Source organism: Lithobates pipiens, unplaced genomic scaffold, assembly GCF_037356315.1.
Source record: "Lithobates pipiens isolate NorthernLeopardFrog02 unplaced genomic scaffold, aLitPip1_a1.2 Scaffold_11, whole genome shotgun sequence".
NCBI classification, from domain to species: domain Eukaryota; kingdom Metazoa; phylum Chordata; class Amphibia; order Anura; family Ranidae; genus Lithobates; species Lithobates pipiens.
In genome coordinates this window covers 22,725,504-22,743,457 of record NW_027507696.1, presented here as the reverse complement: position 1 = coordinate 22,743,457, position 17,954 = coordinate 22,725,504, and the positions used below count along the sequence as shown (strand labels likewise).

General features: G+C 42.0%; 1 protein-coding gene across 1 annotated transcript in view; it reads right to left on the bottom strand.

The window, feature by feature from the left end:
• The window catches only part of AUH (AU RNA binding methylglutaconyl-CoA hydratase), a 320,284-nt gene that overhangs the window by 259,228 nt on the left and 43,102 nt on the right, over positions 1–17,954 (bottom strand). The gene's annotated exons all lie outside the window — the stretch shown is intronic.

Here is a 17,954-nt window from a genome sequence, read left to right as displayed (position 1 = left end):
ATATATATGGAAATATCCATTTTATCAGCCGGTCGTTGCTAGTGCGCCTTATAATCCGGTGCGCCTTATAGTCCGATGCGCCTTATATATGGAAATATCCATTTTATCAGCCGGTCGTTGCTAGTGCGCCTTATAATCCGGTGCGCCTTATAGTCCGAAAAATACGGTAATATAACAGTAGCACAGTACAGTTAAAACAGAATCTTTCAAATCAGTAAGTACAACTGCCTGAAGACGCTCAGCGTTTTCTTGGATGAACTTTCAGTTCAGAGAGCTGTGATAGATTATCAAAAGCCGCCTGATTGCGAAAAACAGTACAGACAGCTGTACTGTACTTGGAAAATACGTTGTCATATTTGTTCAGCTCAACACTAGGTAGAACTCAAAGAACACGTGGATCTATGTGTTATCACTGTATAGATCTTCTAGCAGCTTCTTTGGATGCATTCAACAACCATCTATCTGCAAGACCCAAGAATATTGGGAATACTATAGAAAAAAGTTCAATAAAACCTAACCTCTAATAATTAAATTGAATAGATTTCTCTGCAAATGTAAGATTTAACCACTTCCCGACCAGCGCACGGCGATGTACGTCGACAGAATGGCACGGGCAGGCATATTGGCGTACATGTACGTCCAATATTCGTTGCCGCCATGCCATCGGGAGCGCGCCGGCGGCGCCGCGCTCCCGCGCTGGTCGGGACCCCCGTGAGTCCGGTCGCGGGACCCGCGGACTCAATCGCCGCGGGCATCCCCGCGATCGTCTCATGGAGCGGCCGAATGGAGGAAATGCTGTATAAACAACATTTTTCCATTCTGCCTAGCAACTAGTGACGCTGATCTCTGTTCCATGTGATTGGAGCAGAGATCAGTGTACACTAAATGAAAGCCCAACCCCCCCACAGTTAGTAACACACCCCTAGGAACACTTAACCCCTACACTGCCACCCACTGGTTAACCCTTTCACTGCCAGTGTCATTTACACAGGAATCACTGCATTTATATAGCAGTGATTACTGTATAAATGACAATGGTCCCAAAAATGTGTCAAAAATGTCCGATGGGTCCCCCACAATGTCGCAGTCACAATAAAAATCGCAGATCGCCGCCATTACTAGTAAAAAAAAAAAATTATAAAAAATTATTAATAAAAATGCTATAAAACTATCCCTATTTTGTAAACGCTATAACTTTTGCGCAAACCAATCAATAATCGCTTATTGCGATTTTTTTTACCAAAAATATGTAGAAGAATACGTATCGGCCTAAACTGAGGGAAAAAAATGTTTTTTTATATATTTTTGGGGGATATTTATTATTACAAAAAGTAAAAAATAATGCGTTTTTTTCAAAATTATCGCTCTATTTTTGTTTATAGCGCAAAAAATAAAAACCGCAGGGGTGATCAAATACCACCAAAAGAAAGCTCTATTTGTGGGAAAAAAAGGACGTTAATTTTGTTTGGGAGCCACGTCGCACGACCGCGCAATTGTCAGTTAAAGCGACGCAGTGCCGAATCGCAAAAAGTGGTCTGGTCTTTGACCAGCAAATTGGTCCGGTCTGAAAGTGGTTAAGTATATCTATAATGTATACATTTGTATGTATATGTAATATGTATGCAATATGTATATATACACTCACCGGCCATTTTATTAGGTACAGTACACCTTGCTAGTACCGGGTTGAGTCCCCTTTTGCCTTCAGAACTGCCTTAATTCTTCATAGCATAGATTACAGGTGCTGGAAACATTCCTCAGAGATTTTGATCCATATTTTTTTTTTTTTATAAATTCTTTTTTTTTACAAAAATAGTAATACCACGTTACATGTGAATACATCAATACAACATGCCCTCTATTTTACAACTATCAACCTCTCGACAAACATTAATTACTATAGGGAGATTATATTATCTTTTGCCTAATTCATCACTTATTCACATTTCCATAATACTCTAATATAAAACCTCTTAATTTCTACTCGTTACATTTTCCTTTATCAGGCACAGTCCTGATTATCCTACATATAAAAAAAAACACAATCAAAGTTAAAAAGATCAAATAATAAAATAGAGAGAAGTAGGGTGAGAGAAGGAAAGGAGGAAAAAACAAAAAAGGAGAAACAAATATACTCTGGCCCTCCATATCGTCCACCCTCCTCCATCCCCTCACCACAACCCCCAATCATTCCTATGAACAATAAACCACAGGTCACTTAATACTACCCAATTTTAAAGATTTTATTTAGGATTGTTTTGCCCTATATATAATAGGACTTTGATACTTGTCCTCTTGCTCTCTCAACGTCATAGTAAGATTTTCCATTTGCTGGATTTCTGCTATTCTGCCAAACCATTGAGATCTAGTTGGGGATGCAGTGCTTTTCCAAAGAGCGGGGATACAGGCTTTTGCTGCCTTAAGAGGGAGTTTTTGTATTTTTTTAGTGGATACCGGGATATCATGCAGTAAAAAAGCTGCTGGATTTTCTCCAAGAGACACTTCCGTAATTTCGTTGAATGTTTCAGAGACCATCTTCCAAAATGTTTTCATTCCCGGACACTCTCAAAATATGTGTACCATAGTACCCTCTGTAAGATGTACCCCATACTCATTCAGATAGGGTGGGGGGCCGGGATCCGGGGGCCCCCCATTAAAGGGGGCTCCCAGATTTCGATAAGCCCTCCTCCCGCAGATGCCGACATTCAATGGCCAGGGTTGTCGGGAAGAGACCTTTGTCCTCATCAACATGGGGACAAGGTGCTTTGGGTGGGGGGGGGCCGCAAAGCACCCACCCCCCCATGTCATGTTGAGGGAGCTTGCTCGTCCCCAACCCACTCCCTGACCGGCCGGGCTGTGTGCTCAGATAAGGGTCTGGTATGGATTTTCGGGGGGACCCCCACGCTGTTTTTTCAGCGTAGGGGTTTCCCTTAAAATCCATACCCGACCTAAGGGCTTGGTATGCTCTTGGAGGGGAATTCCCTCTCACGCTCGCTGCAATAGGAAAATGTGTTTTTCCTATTGCAGCCAGCGCGAGATGTACAGTACCCTGTCGCCGAGAACCAGCGCATTGGGATCACGCTGGAAACACATTCTCGCGGACAGGTACTGTACATTTTTTGACAATGCACTAGGTGCGTGTACCCTCCTGTTTATTTTTTAGTAGTTGTACACTCATGATTTTTTGAACAATTCACATGCGGGTTCATGTGTTGCATATAGCTTGAATGGGCTGCACGTTTGTTGTGGCACAGCTAAGGGACCAAATTGTGGCCCTAAGCCAGGTGTGTTTTTACATAGGCATTTTGCCCGAAAGGCGCAAAATTCTCACCATGTTTGATGTGCCACTAAGAATGAATGCCACCCAAATGTGCCACACATTTTGCTGCAATTTTAGTGCAATAGTGTGAATGGGCCTTACAGCAACTATGGGAAACTGATGGTTGAATGATACAGAAAATTTGGTTACACCATACCTTATGCGTTTCCTTTTAGGCTTTTTGTATAAAGATTTCCAATAATAAAATATGAAGTCACGTGACGGTGACGAATACGCGTAAGGAAGGAGAAAGAGAGAGGGACACCGGAAAGAACGCTGGAGTGCACCGCTCGTTTTATTCATATACCGCTGTTTATGTGTGCTCCATAATGTGAGTACCCTGATGTTATACCTTAATAAAAATTGGTTTTGCTGAAATACTACACTATGGATTATCATCTCTATATTTTGTGAGGTATACCCATTCTAAGGTCTCAGAACTGGAGCGATAGGATATATACACCTATACTATAATAAGGCTGTAACCTCACAGCCGTGAGGTAAGGGCACATCCTCTCACCTATTGGATAAAAGAAAGAAACAACCACTGCACTTATGTGTTTGCATGATAACACCAACACTTGAGTTTGAAACAAAGAACTCTTATTTTGCAGATTTTTGCACGTCTATTTTTCAATATTCCAGGACTTATTAATTTGTATTATTAGCACTTTACTCCCCCCCCCCCCCCCCCCCTTTTTTGCCACTTGCAATGTTTACACAGAGTTATGCACTGTTTTTTTGCTGCTAGCAGTTTTTGCACAAGGTTATGCACTGTATGAACTAGTAGTCCATGCTTTATATATATATATATATATATATACATATATATATATATATATATATATATATATATATATATATATATATAACTTTTTTCTCTTTAGTTAATTTATCTGATTCATTCAGATTTGTTTTTCATTTTGCACACTCACTTGGCATGCTATATTGCATTTTTGCACAGTTGTGTTTACTATCACCAGAGTGAACGCATATTGATTCCTGTTGTCTAGATATTGACCTATGATTGCTATTTATTTATTTATTCACTTGGTATGCTATATTGCATTTTTTGCACAGTTGTGTTTACTATCACTAGAGTGAACATATATAGATTTCTGTTGTCCAGATATTGGCCTATGATTGCTATTACTATTTATTTACCTAGCTCCTTATGCAACGTATAAGTAAAAAGGTACTTTTATACTAAGTCCATATCCATTTATATAGTTCTCTTCCATCACCTTTTATCTATAGTTCCATTACCTACCTCCCTGTTCGTTCCCCCCCCCGCCCCCCCCCCCCCCCCACCCTGTCCCTTCCTTTCTCTTCCCTTTTTCTCCTTTTCTATTTCTATCTTGACTTATACTGCGCGACACTATTATTTATAATTGACAAAACTTATAGAGTAGGCAAAGCTCTTTTCTAGTGTACGCAGCAGTTTCCTGTTTCTTTGTTTGGTTGGTTGGCGCAGAGGTATTCTATACATCAAAATTGTATACTTACCTTTCCGTAATTTTCCTTTCCTGACACATCTTCATGGCAGCATACACTCTGGGGTTGTGACTCTGCCCCCACAACCTGATAGGACCACATAGCTATAAGATGACGATACGCCCCCGCCCCGGTATTCTCTGTACATATGAATCACCTTTGCGGGTGGGATATTGTATGCTGCCATGAAGATGCGTCAGGAAAGGAAAATTACGGAAAGGTAAGTATACAATTTTGCGGTTTCCTGTTGCATCATGGCAGCATACACTCTGGAGATTAACTCGCAGACTGGGTGGGAGATGCAAAGGTAAAGGTTTATTAGCAAGGGATAGAAGAGTTGGCTTGAATAATGGACTTTCCAAACTCTACTGTTGATAGTCGAGCTGAGTCCACCTTGTAGCGGGGTCCCGGGCTTTTGGAACTTTACGAAGGACATCTGAGGGGCCTTCCAGTTGCTCCTGTACTCCCTACCAGGCCTGTAGGACTTGGCATTCCTGTACCTATCCGGGAGGTTACACTTAAAGGGAGGAGGCCTCTGAAGCTTTGGCTTTCTATCCGAGGGGATAAGCCCTGATTTTCCACCAGTAACCTTTGAAATAGCAGAGTCCAATTTGGTGCCAAAAAGGTTCTCGCCATCATACAGGATGCGGCATGAATTGAACTTGGAAGCAGGGTCTTCCGCCCAGGGTTTAAGCCAGAGAGCCCGTCTGGCCATCACCGAGGACAACATAGCCCTGGATGCGGCTGGAAGGGCTATGGCCCCGCATACCCAGCAGGCATTTTTGGATGGACGGGAGTGGCGTGCAGGAGAATGGCGCCTCTGGTCAGGGGATCTTCTTTGGCAGGAATGGCTGCGCCTTGAACGAGACCTGAAGCGACTTCTCCTGCGACTCCCTTTCCCTGAGCGACTTCTTCTGCCCGAATGGCTCCGCTTATGGCCAGAGCGGCTTTATCTATGCGAGGAATCTCTGCGTCCTGATCCAGATGATCTTGCGGACCTGATGGGGCTAACCATTTAGGTAGCATTAGTGGTGTCCTGCTCTCTTTTTCGATCTTCTCTACTTACCAAACTCCTCCCCTCTTACCTATTAGGCTGGCGGTGATCTGCTGGAGCAGTGGTCTCCATAGATAGGGAACAGAGGAAGCCTAAGGAGACAGGTAACACAAAGGGGAAGGAGGATAAAGCCACAAGCAGAGAAGACAGAAAGAATAGAGAGAAGGAAAAAAGGGGAAGATACTTACCAAGGCAGAGAGGCAACACTGGGGCAGATATTCGCAGATGCAGCAGTAAAAAAAACTTTAGCTAAGGCAAAAGGGCATTAGCAGTGAAAAAAAATGGCATTTTCCCCTTTTAAAATTGGCGCCGGGGTCACGTCCCGCTCGCGAATGCGCAGTAGCACCGCGCAGAGGCCGGCACCATCTTGGAAATTGGAAAGAGTGTCACAGGCTGCCCAAACTGCCCACAGAGCATGTGCAGAGCGGCAGAACGTCCAGGAAACAGCACAACGCTCTGTGGGACTACAGAGCCCAGCAGGAGAGAGGGAAAAACATAGAAAAAAAACAGAGACCACCGCAGGTACTAAGCCTATTTAAGGCTTATAGAGCAAGTTTTTTGTATGCCTTCAGCCTATTTAAGGCTTACTTCCAATGGCTATAGAGGCAATGCTCTGTTCTGCTGCAGAGAAAAAGTATTCATACCCCTGAGATCACCAGAGTGGGGTTCCTTCCATTTAGCTTCCTTTAGAGGCTGTACCGGTAAGGACTTCCACCCAAGAGAAGCTAAAACCTGGCTGGGGCGAAGCGGTAAGAGGGTGATGATCCGTGCGGTCCCAACAGGTGAGGAAAAGTAAGAGAATACCGGGGCGGGGGGCGTATCATCATCTTATAGCTATGTGGTCCTATCAGGTTGTGGGGGCGGAGTCACAACCCCAGAGTGTATGCTGCCATGATGCGACAGGAAATGTCTCTGGGAACCTCTGCTGAACATGATTAAATGTACCTTTAGGTTATCAGTAAATTAAATAAGAATAAAAATTAATAAATATGTACCTTGCATAGTTTAGGTGGATCATTTTCTATTACCCACTGTTTTATAAGGCAAAGTTATTTTAAGGAAAAAATGAAAGAAAAAGGAAAAAAGAATGAAACCAATAATTATGGCTAGAAACAGCATACAGTAAAATGTAAAACCCCCATACTGTGTCTCCAAACATTGGTGGTAAAGGCATACATTTCTCCTTACATTAATGGACAGTGGGGAAATGTCATTAGACACTAAAACAATCATTAGTGTCAATGATTATTTATCTAACAGATAAAAGGAGAAGAGGCTCAACTGGTCATATGACTTGACATGCTCACTGATGAAGGAGCCCCTATCAACATCTGGAGGAACCTTGGTTGAGAAATGGTATTCTACCTACTGTCATAAAAATTAACATAATTTTGAAACACTGAATAAAATTAACTTCTTTCAAAGAATCCAGTTTGCAAAGGTAGTCAGTGGCCACTGATGTTGGTTGTTTATTGAAATACTCTAAAGCAGAGGTCTCAAACTGGAGGCCCTCCAGCTGTTGCAAAACTACAAGTCCCATGAGGCATTGCAAGGCTGACAGTTACAAGCCTGACTCCCACAGGCAGAGGCATGATGGGACTTGTAGTTTTGCAACAGCTGGAGGGCCGCCAGTTTGAGACCCCTGCTCTAAAGACTATGAATATATGTAGAAACAAAAAAGTTTAGGTAGGTTGAAAAAGAAATCCAGTATGTTCAAACTTTTTTGTTGTATTCACCCAAAAGACAGTAAAACAATTCGCTCAATCACCACCATCTAATAAGTCTCTCCAAAGGGTCTTTAAAATAGATGGCTGTAAATCAGGGATCTCAAACTGGCGGCCCATCAGCTGTTGCAAAACTACTGCCTGTGGGATTAATTCTTGTATCTGTCAGCCTTGCAATGCCTCGTGGGACTTGTAGTTTTGCAACAGCAGGAGGGTGCCCAGTTTGAGACCCCTGCTGTAAATGAATCACAACCTTAGCAATTCGTTTTGATACAAAGAGAATAAAATGTAAAATCTTGCCATTTACTGGCAACCAAAAAGAGTTCAAACTAAAGACGCCTACAGACACTAGACAACAAGGTGACCCCCAACCTGGATATAGCAACAGACAACACAGGACAAGGCCTCTTGTGGGGGAAAGGTCAAACAAGCCGGAAAACCTTGATATCATTTCTCCCTGATAAGCTAGCATCAGAAGTGTTAATAGTGCATCTTCCATGCCTTTGTCCACAACCTAGAACATAAAAGTTGACTTGGTTAAATTATTTGCGTATAAGAAAGCACTGCCAATTGCAGATGGCTGAAGTCAGATCATTTCTCCACACTAAACTACCCTCAGATATCTATGAAAGCTCTAAGGCCTCTTTCACACGGGGCGGATCAGTGATCAGCCCCGCCCCGTGGACATCCGCTTGCTCAGCAGGGATCGCTTCGTCTATCCCCGCTGAGCAGGAAGATGACAGGTCCGTCCCTGCACACTGCGCAGGGATAGACCTGTCAGAGCGCCACTTTCCCCTATGGGAGATGGGTCACCGCTGACATCAGACGCTCCATAGACCTCTATGGAGCATTCATTCAGGTCCGCCTGAAAAACTAACAGGCGGACCTGAACGGATCAGCCATGTGAAAGAGGCCTAAGTTGTATTGTAATTTGAGCAGCAAAGAATACTGGCTATAGAGTTTTGCCAATTTTGCATGCTATACATCAGCATGAATGACATTACGTACTTAATTTTTACAGAAGGCTAGAGTCCTGAAACTTACAAATTAAAAGCTATGTTTTACTCTTTATTTTTGTATTTACCATGTACTATATTGTGCTCTTTTTTCTCACTAATCAGTTCAGAGCTCACACTCTCAGGTTACATAGTAGGTGAGGTTGAAAAAAGACACAAGTCCATCAAGTCCAACCTATATGTGTGTGATTATATGTCAGTATTACATTGTACATCCCTGTATGTTGTGGCCGTTCAGGTGCTTATCTAATAGTATTATCGATGCCCACCACTGAAACCACCGCCTGTGGAAGGGAAATCCACATCCTTGTCACATTTTACATTAACATTTTGAAAAAAATGATATAGGGCCCCCGAGGGTTAAGGGTGTAGGGTAAGAGTGAATGTCTCTCAGTCTAAGTCAGCTTTCATCTAAGTCATAGAAATGAGCAAAATCAAGTCCAAAGATGACCACACTTTATAAAGAAGTGAACACTATGAGATGGGACTATTTATTTTGAAAGTAGTATGCTTTCACTTCTTAAAGTATATTAGTCAGGGGTCTATCCTCTTTATCCCTGATGGTAGAATTGTGTTCTTTCAAGGGGAAGATGCCCTAAGGATTTACTAGTTTTCAACAGGGATCCCTGCAAGAAGGTTTTGCCTTGAAGTGTGACACTCTTATGGCCCTAATGCTCAGGTTTGCACCAATTTCAAGAAGCAGTGCAAGAAGAAATAAAGTACAAATTTGGTAGCAGGAAAGAAACCTGAACTCAAGCCAGTGTTAGACAGGCAGAGATTTGTCAAACTGCACCATGGGCAAAAAGGTCAAAACATGCTACAGACAAACAAAAAGACCAGCTATCAGGCTGAAGTTCCAATTAGAGTAGCACTTTACAAAATATTCTGAACTATAATTGACAAGAAGCTAACAACAAATTATAATGGAACTATATGTTCTCATTAGTCTGGATTATATGGCTACAATTTTATTCTGGGAAGCTCTTCAATGAAACATCTTTCCCTTTAGATGCCTAGATTTTTTTTTTTTTTTCATAAAACATATAATATCTTCTAATCTGATGTATGCAAAAAATGTACTAAGGTAATATTTCTTACCCATAAATCAGCTTACTTTCAAAGCTAGAATGTGAAAAACACAGTGGGAAACTAAAATGGTTGCTTTGGGCAGCAAAACATGTTACTTTCAGGAAATTTTTAAGAAAACTTTTCATATCACACTAAAAAGGTTTAACTTGTTCCCTAAGCTAATTTTGTATTTACTTCCTATTCTTGCTTTTTTCTTGGATTTACCTAATTTTCCCCCCAAGGTTTATTTTTTTAAGTTTTTGCTAGGAGCTTAAAGCTTTTTTAAACTTGGCGTATTACAGTCTAGTTGGTATATTTAGGTTTAGTCAAGTGATAGAATGAAAACCCGCAATCTGTGTGCCAATACAGCATTATTTAAACGAATAACTTTTTTATTATGCATTTCTTATATGAAATATTTCTGCCAAATCTTGTAATCCTCCATTGTCGCTCAAAATGTAACCAAGCTAAAATATAAAATCTCACATAATAAAGGATTCTGCATATTCGCAATTTCTAAATAATATATATATATATATATATATATATATATATATATATATATATATATATATATATATATATATATATATATATATATATATCTCTAATATATATATATATATATATATATATATATATATATATATATATATATATATCAGTTAAGATTATGTTAGGCCAGAGTTCTGCATATTTACTGCAGAAAGAATCAACTGAAATCCAGCCAGAGACAGTCATAGATAAAGTTTCCCCAAATACCTAACCAATGATGCTTATTAAAGAGACAAATATAACTCGATGGCAGTCTCATACCCATTTCTGCAGTCAGTTCCGTATGGCCTTAAGAGGCACTTCAACAAGTTAGAAAATTCCTTACAACAACCGCAGCTGCCATAATATAAATAATTTAGACATCCTTCATAAAGCTATGTTTATCACTCTACTCGGCAGTACTCTTATTAACCTAGCGTTAAAATATATTTGGGCTTAAACGCTATTTCAGTTCAACTAGCAGAATCAAATGACACATTAAAAAAATGAAAATCTCCTTGTCAAATTATGCTGTCATATGGTTAACTGACAAACTCATCAGAAATAATTTGAGAATGTTGCAGATGAAGCATGCTAATTTCTCCACATCAGATTCCTTGTCACAGAATGGAAACATTGGGCATCTGGCCTAATTAACCAGTCATATCATCTTGGTAAGTTAGAAAGCAGGCTCTAACATAAGGGCAATTTGTAATTACTTTGAATTCTATTAAATAGGCTTAAAGGCAAAACTGCTTGAACAATAAAAATTATAATTGACCATCCTGAGGAAATGTATCCTAGGAAAACATCATAACACTGCATAAAAATACAATCTTTTGTTAAGCATTCACACATTAAAAATGTCAAATCAGAAATGCCGGCTCAGTCTGAGGCCGAAAGTCACCAGTGTATGCTAGAGAAGGGTTAAACTGTCAATTACCAAAGCTATAAGGTTTTATTCATATAATCCTAATAGCACCTATGCTAAAACAGTTTTTAACCCCATTCACAGAAGGGAACTGATTTGTACAACCGTGTGAAGACCGTCTTCCTGCACGTAGGATGCACAGGTTTTCCAGCCTGGCAGGTGGCCTGGTCAAATCATTGACAGTTATGCCCCATACACAGGGTCGGAAATTCCAAGGGAAAAAGTCAGATCGGAATATGTTGTCAGAAAATCCGATCCTGTGTGGGCTCTATCTGACTTTTTCTGTCGGAATTTCCGACGGGAAAAAGTTTGAGAGCTGGATCTAAAAAAAAATTTCAGACAACAAAATCCAATCAGACTTTTTCTGATCACGTGTAGTGAATTCCGACGCACAAAGTGCCACGCATGCTCAGAAAAAATTTGGAGACAAAAGCTTTTGGCTACTGGCCTCTACGTAGTTCCATCGTACGTGTATAACGTCACCTCGTTCCAAACTATCGGATTTTCTGACAACTTTGTGCGACTGTGTGTATGCAAGACAAATTTCGGCCAAAATACGTTGGAAAAAATCAGACGGATCTTGTGGTCAGAATGTCCGACCGTGTGTATGGGGCATTATTGATTTGCTGCCTGCACGAGGCTGCATGTAAGATTTGTTCGTTCATGTGAATGAGATCATATCTGTCATCAGCACTGACCAGGCTGAAGACATGAAGGCTGTATAGTGTGGTACTCAGCAGTGTTAATTTATACATCCATCAACAAAAATGTGTGTCATCATTTTCGCTGCATTTTTACAGTGACGAAAACTAAACGAAAAGTATACTACATTTTTCGTCCTCTGACGAAAATCCATTCCATTCAGTATATACAGGGAATTCAAATGGATAATTAATATCTCATCACCTCCATGCTGGAGCTCCAGCAGGGAGAAGCCGTATCACCCTTATTCGGAAAGGCCAATTATTACACAAGCGTGCCACTTTAGTCACCTTTCTGATTGTGGAATTGGCGCATGTGGCACAGGGCGATCTAATCACCAGGGCTTCCCCCAATGGCTTGTAGATTCCCGACTTAGACGGGGGGAGAGAGCCTGCTTGAAAGTGTAATAATTTGCTCACCGTGAAGTGGAGGAACACACTGAAGGAGGAGAAAGAGTTAACATGACTGAAACTCGATTATAGCTGAGAGAAGAATAATCTCTTTCTTTAGGGTCTTGTTTTCACGATGACCATAGTATAGATAAGGTCTGTTAAGAACTGGTTTTGAAATGACGTCTTCACACAAAGTCAGAACATCAGCATTAAATAGTTTAAATTATGTTTTTAAGTAATATCCCCTGTCAGTTAAAACTATGTCCGAGAGGCTATATGTTTGTATAGGAATGTGTCATGTAATGAACTCTGTCCTCCCTCCTTTTCTGTAAGTTGTGCAATATTCTTTGCTCATAATTTGTATAAAGATGCAAGTCTTACCATTAAAGCCAAGCATTCATTCAATGATTATCTTGTCTTGTACACTAAATGCTTCCGGAGCTCCAAAAGAATTCTATTGATTGTCCAGGTCTAAGCAGAATTAACCCTTACAGTCTGGTTGCAGCGGTGGGATACGGTGTTCATCTGAGGTAATGTAGGAATGTGTCAGCTTTTTTGACAGTTCTTCTTGCCTTGGCTCTGACAATACTACATCCTTGTATAGTGCAAAATTGCAAACTGCCATTCTTTTGATAAGCACATTAAAAAGTCTTTGGTAGACTGATATTGCAAACTGCCGTGCTTTAGGCAAGCACATTAAAAAGGTAGAAAGTCTTTGGTAGACTAATAGTGCAAAATTGTAGAGAGGTTAATTGTAAAACTGCTGTGCTTTTGGGAAGTACATTCATTTTAGTTTTTGGGAGGCTAAAATAGAGGCTCTTAAGGAAGGAGCCGGACAATCAGTGGAATTCTACCAACCTTTTGCTTCTTCTTGCTATCACTGAATATTGTATTATATTGTATAAGAATATTGTACTGTATAAGAATATTGTTTAGAGCTTATATTATTGTTGTACATTGCAAGAGGGTCTTGTAAGTTAAAGTGGAGGGCCACCCTGAAAACAAAAAAAATATTAAAAATTACAAAAAAAATCTAAAAAAAAAAAAAAATGAAAAAAAAATTTTTTTTTTTACTTACCAGAAATGCCTGTTGCTAGGCACATAATCCTAATCTTCCTCTTCCTCCTCCGCGGGGATCTTCTGTCTTCTCTCCTCGTCGCGGCGTCTTCTGGGTAATGGGTCGCGCTGTGTTCTGGGAACTGTGTGTTCCAGAACACAGCGCATCCTATTCAGAAAGTGCTGCGGGACTCGCGCATGCGCAGTAGGAAACGGGCAGTGAAGGCATAAGGCTCCACTGCCTGTTTCCCTTAGAGAGAATGGCAGCGCCGGGACCCGAGAGCCGAGGGACGGGTCGGCCTCGGGCGGCCGACATCGCGGGCGCCCTGGACAGGTAAGTGTGTTTAAGTCAGCAGTTGCAGTGTTTGCAGCTGCTGACTTTTTTTTTTTTTTTTAAACGGCCCTCCTCTTTAAGACAATGACCCTTTGGTAAGTTTGTATAAGTGGTTTGTAACCAAATTAAGAATAAGTAAGGGAGAAAGTAAAGAATACTCCCCACCTAATCCCAGGGAGAAACATGTAAAGGTATGTAGAGACAGGTAAAGACATGTGGTCAGAGTATGCAAAACTGATTCATTTTTGATAAATCCCTTCATATACGATCTGGCTCGATAAACTGAAAGTATGTGCAGTAGCTCACCCTTCTCGCGTACAGGCGCAAATGACCTATTCCATGTGGATATGGTCAGGGGACTAGGGATAAGAAAGCTTTCCCATGGTACACAGGGGATCCTGAGTGGGACATTAAGTACATGAAGGAAACAGGGACCCACCACCACTCAAATAGGGCAAGAGGAAGCTACCTCTTCAGCAGATACGATCCTTGATAGTGAGTGACTTTGTCACTGGAACTGTCCCCTGACATCATTAATTCAGGATAATACCTTCATGCCCGATAAATGTTTTGGAAAGAGATTTAATAGGAGTCTTAGAAATTGAAATTTTCTTGACTCGAAGAGGGGGCGTAGCCATAGAATTACCACTGTTCTTCCAAACTGAAGTTTCTCCCCCATTTCCACAGGACCACCCCCTCTAGGCTAAAGACAGTCTTGATGTAGGATACATTTCATTTACCCCTTACAAAGCCAGACTAAAACAAGGAGTATCCCCAGTGTACCACAAGCAGTACCATCTCTCCAAAGAGAAGGAAGGCATCATGCCCATTTTTGAGCAATTCCTGAAACAAGGAATTTTAGGACCCATCATATCACCTTATAACACCCCCACAACAGTCAAAAAGAGTGATGGATCATATAGGTTTGTGCAGGATCTCTGAGCCATAAATAACTTTGTGATTCCTATTGCCCCTATTGTACCTAATGTGCCATCTCTCATTATCTCCATACCTGCCTCGGCAGTGTGTTTTTTTCAGTTAATGTTTTTTTCTCCGTCCATGTTGCTAAAGAGGCAACTACTACTAGCGTTATTCCTATAGAGGGCACCAGATAACCTGGCATTGCTTGCCATGGCTATATAGACTCACCTGCAGTCTACTCAATAGCTCTCTAGGCAACCTTACAGTCTTAGGCACCTAGCGATGGTGCCGTCCCTTTTCAATGACCTACTGTTGTGTAGTCCCTCCCAGAAAGCCTGTCCGAAAGACTCTGTTTTGCTGCTAGAACATTTAGCATTGACAGGTCACAAAACGTCTAATGAAAAGTTGCAATGGTGGCAGGAAACTATTATGTGGAATAGCGCTGCGCAAAAAGAACTAAAGGTGATAGAGTGAGCAGAGGGGGTTAAAGAAAGTGAGAAAAAGAATGTGGAGGGGGGGGGGGGGGAGAAGGAGGGAAGGGGGGATTGAAAATGATGTGTCAAATCAGAGGCTAATTCAAAATCAATAATGCAAGAGTATGGGTAGTATACCATTCACATTTATATAGACACACCTGTCTATATAAATGTCACAAGTGCAAAAAAAAAAAAAAAAAAAAATAAAAAAAAATCTATGCAATCAAAAGTCTCAATCACAGATCATTTCATATAGAACTCAACAAAATTCACGTGCACTTGTACATATAAAGTGTTACGTTGTGATAAAGTGCAAAAGTGGCAATAATAAACGTGCAAACACTGCAAACAATGTGCAAATTCTGCAAATAATGTGCAAATTCACAAAATATGGAGATTATAAGTGTCCGTGTAAGCAGCATAAAATATTATAAAGTCCTTCAAATGCCTTGGAATATTTCCCATAAAGGGCTGGTGCTTCCAAATGGTGTCCCAACAGAGAGAAGGGGGAGGAGAGTGTGATATTCTTTTTCTTTCCGTTTTGGTGAATAGATGTCCCCTTACCTTACTGCTGTAAGGTTACAGCAAAAGAGTGTCCCCACACGGGGTATCCCCTGGACGATTATACTGTTAGCTCATCATCTCTGGATGTACCTGGGACATCCTCTCCTTTCTCATCAATAAAGTGGGTGAACCTCATGAACAGGGCAAAGTGGGATGCTTGATAGTGTGATAAAGTTTTTCAGGCTTTTATTAAAGTAATTCACAGGGTACTCACATTCAAATAGTAAAAGTAAGCAGAAACACAGATGAGCGGCGAGCTCGTAAAACGTCACTTCCGGTGTCTCGTTCTCAGGAGAATTAGGAGCTTATCGGAATCCAGGAGCCCTCTTTAATAAGGGGGCTCCCAGATCCTGGCCCCCCACCCTATGTGAATGAGTATGGGGTACATCGTACCCCTACCCATTCACCTGGAAAAAAAGTAGTGTAGTGTAGTGTAGTGTTAAAAAATACAGTAGATTGACTCCAGTTTTTGACTCCAGTCTTCTTCTTCCGCTCTTCTGTCTCCGGTGTTCTTCTTCCTCTGCAGCTGCTGCCACTGCTCACGTCACCGCCCGGGGCATGATGGGTCTGACGTCACAATGGGGATTGGCCTCCGGGTGACATAATCCAATTGCCACGCCCCTTCGTTATTTAAGGAATGCAGAACATTGGCGAGGACAGATCAGCGGGACGCAGCATCGGAGGAGGATCGTCGATGGGAGCAGCAGCGGCAGCAGAGGAAGAACACTGGAGACAGAAGAGCGGAAGGAGGAGAAGACCGGAGGAGGAAGATGCGGGAGAAGATGGAGGAAGAAGCGGTGAAGAAGATTTTTAATAAAAGACTTGTCAAAAATTACCTTTTTCCCCGGTGAACGGGTAGGGGTACGATGTTACCCATACTCATTCACATAGGGTGGGGGGCCGGGATCTCAGGGCCCCCTTATTAAAGGGGGCTCCCGGATTCCGATAAGCCCCCGCCCACAGACCCCGACAACCAACGGCCAGGGTTGTCGGGAAGAGGCCCTTGTCCTCATCAACATGAGGACAAGGTGCTTTGGGGTGGGGGACGTAGAGCCCCCTCTGCCTCAAAGCACCCATACCCCCATGTTGAGGGCATGCGGCCTGGTATGGTTCAGGAGGGGGGGGAGCGCTCGCTCGTCCCTCCCTTTCCTGACCTGCCGGGCTACCTGCTCGGATAAGGGTCTGGTATGAATTTTGGGGGGACCCCATGCCTTTTTTTTATTTTAGCGTGGGGGTCCCCTCCGAATCCATACTAGACCCAAGGGCCTGGTATGGACCTGGGGGGACAGCTGACAACTGATGACTCCTCGGTTGCTAAAGACAAGGCAGCCGGCATCCGGGCCCTCTCCTTAGCAACCAGCTATATACAGTGTAAAACATTTTTTTTTTTAAACAGCAAATAGTGGCAAAATTGAGGTAAAAATCGCTGTAAAAACGCACGATTCCATTAGGTTCACTGAATTCTAATACATGCAAAACGCTGCATTTTGCGGGAAAAAAAGTCCCCAACCCTTTCCAAAAACGCAGAGGCACTAAAATGCATTGATGTGAACATGTTCCATAGGAACCCATGTTAAAAATCTTCCCTGCATTTCTGCAAAATGCATCAAAAAAAGCATTAGTGTGAGGCCTAAGGAAGCTACGGGTGGCACATTTGCCAAATGGAAAACTGTGCCGCCTGCAGTTTTAGCAGAAATAAGAATGTCCCCTTCCAAGACCAATCACATGTCCCCTTTGGAGATCCTGATGGGTCTACCTTTTTCCACGCTCCCCTGGATTAGGAAACCCTTGGTAATAGAGCAGAAGAAGCCTATCAGGCATCCAATCATAGTAAAGGACGGGAAGAGAGGACAGGAGAAGACATAAAGGAGCTGTCCCACCGCCACCAAGACAGGGCAAGTACAGACGGCGGGTGGGGCACACTGGCAGCATTTGATATGGCACAGTGAGGCTGCATTTGATGGGGCACAGTGAGGCTGCATTTTATGCTACACAGTGGCTGCATAGGATGGGCACAGTAGCTGCATTTTAAGGGGCACAGTGGCTGCATAAGATGGGGCACAGTGGCTGCGTTTGAGGCTGCAATTGATGGGGGGGGGGGTTTCAGATTTTTTTTACTGTGTAAAAAAAAAAAAAAAAAATTGCAACACCCACAATTTTAATCTGTAGGGCCTTTGCTTTAAAAAACATTTTATGTCCTTAGAAAGCCTGAATGCGGTGATTGCATACAAGACCCTGAAAACCAATCATCCCATTCAGGCTAAGGGCGTAAAATGGTGATTGCGCTTCCTCACTATCACAGTTTTGGAGGCCCTGAAATGTCAAGATCGCGTATTCCCCCCAAATTACCCCATTTTGGAAAGAAGGCA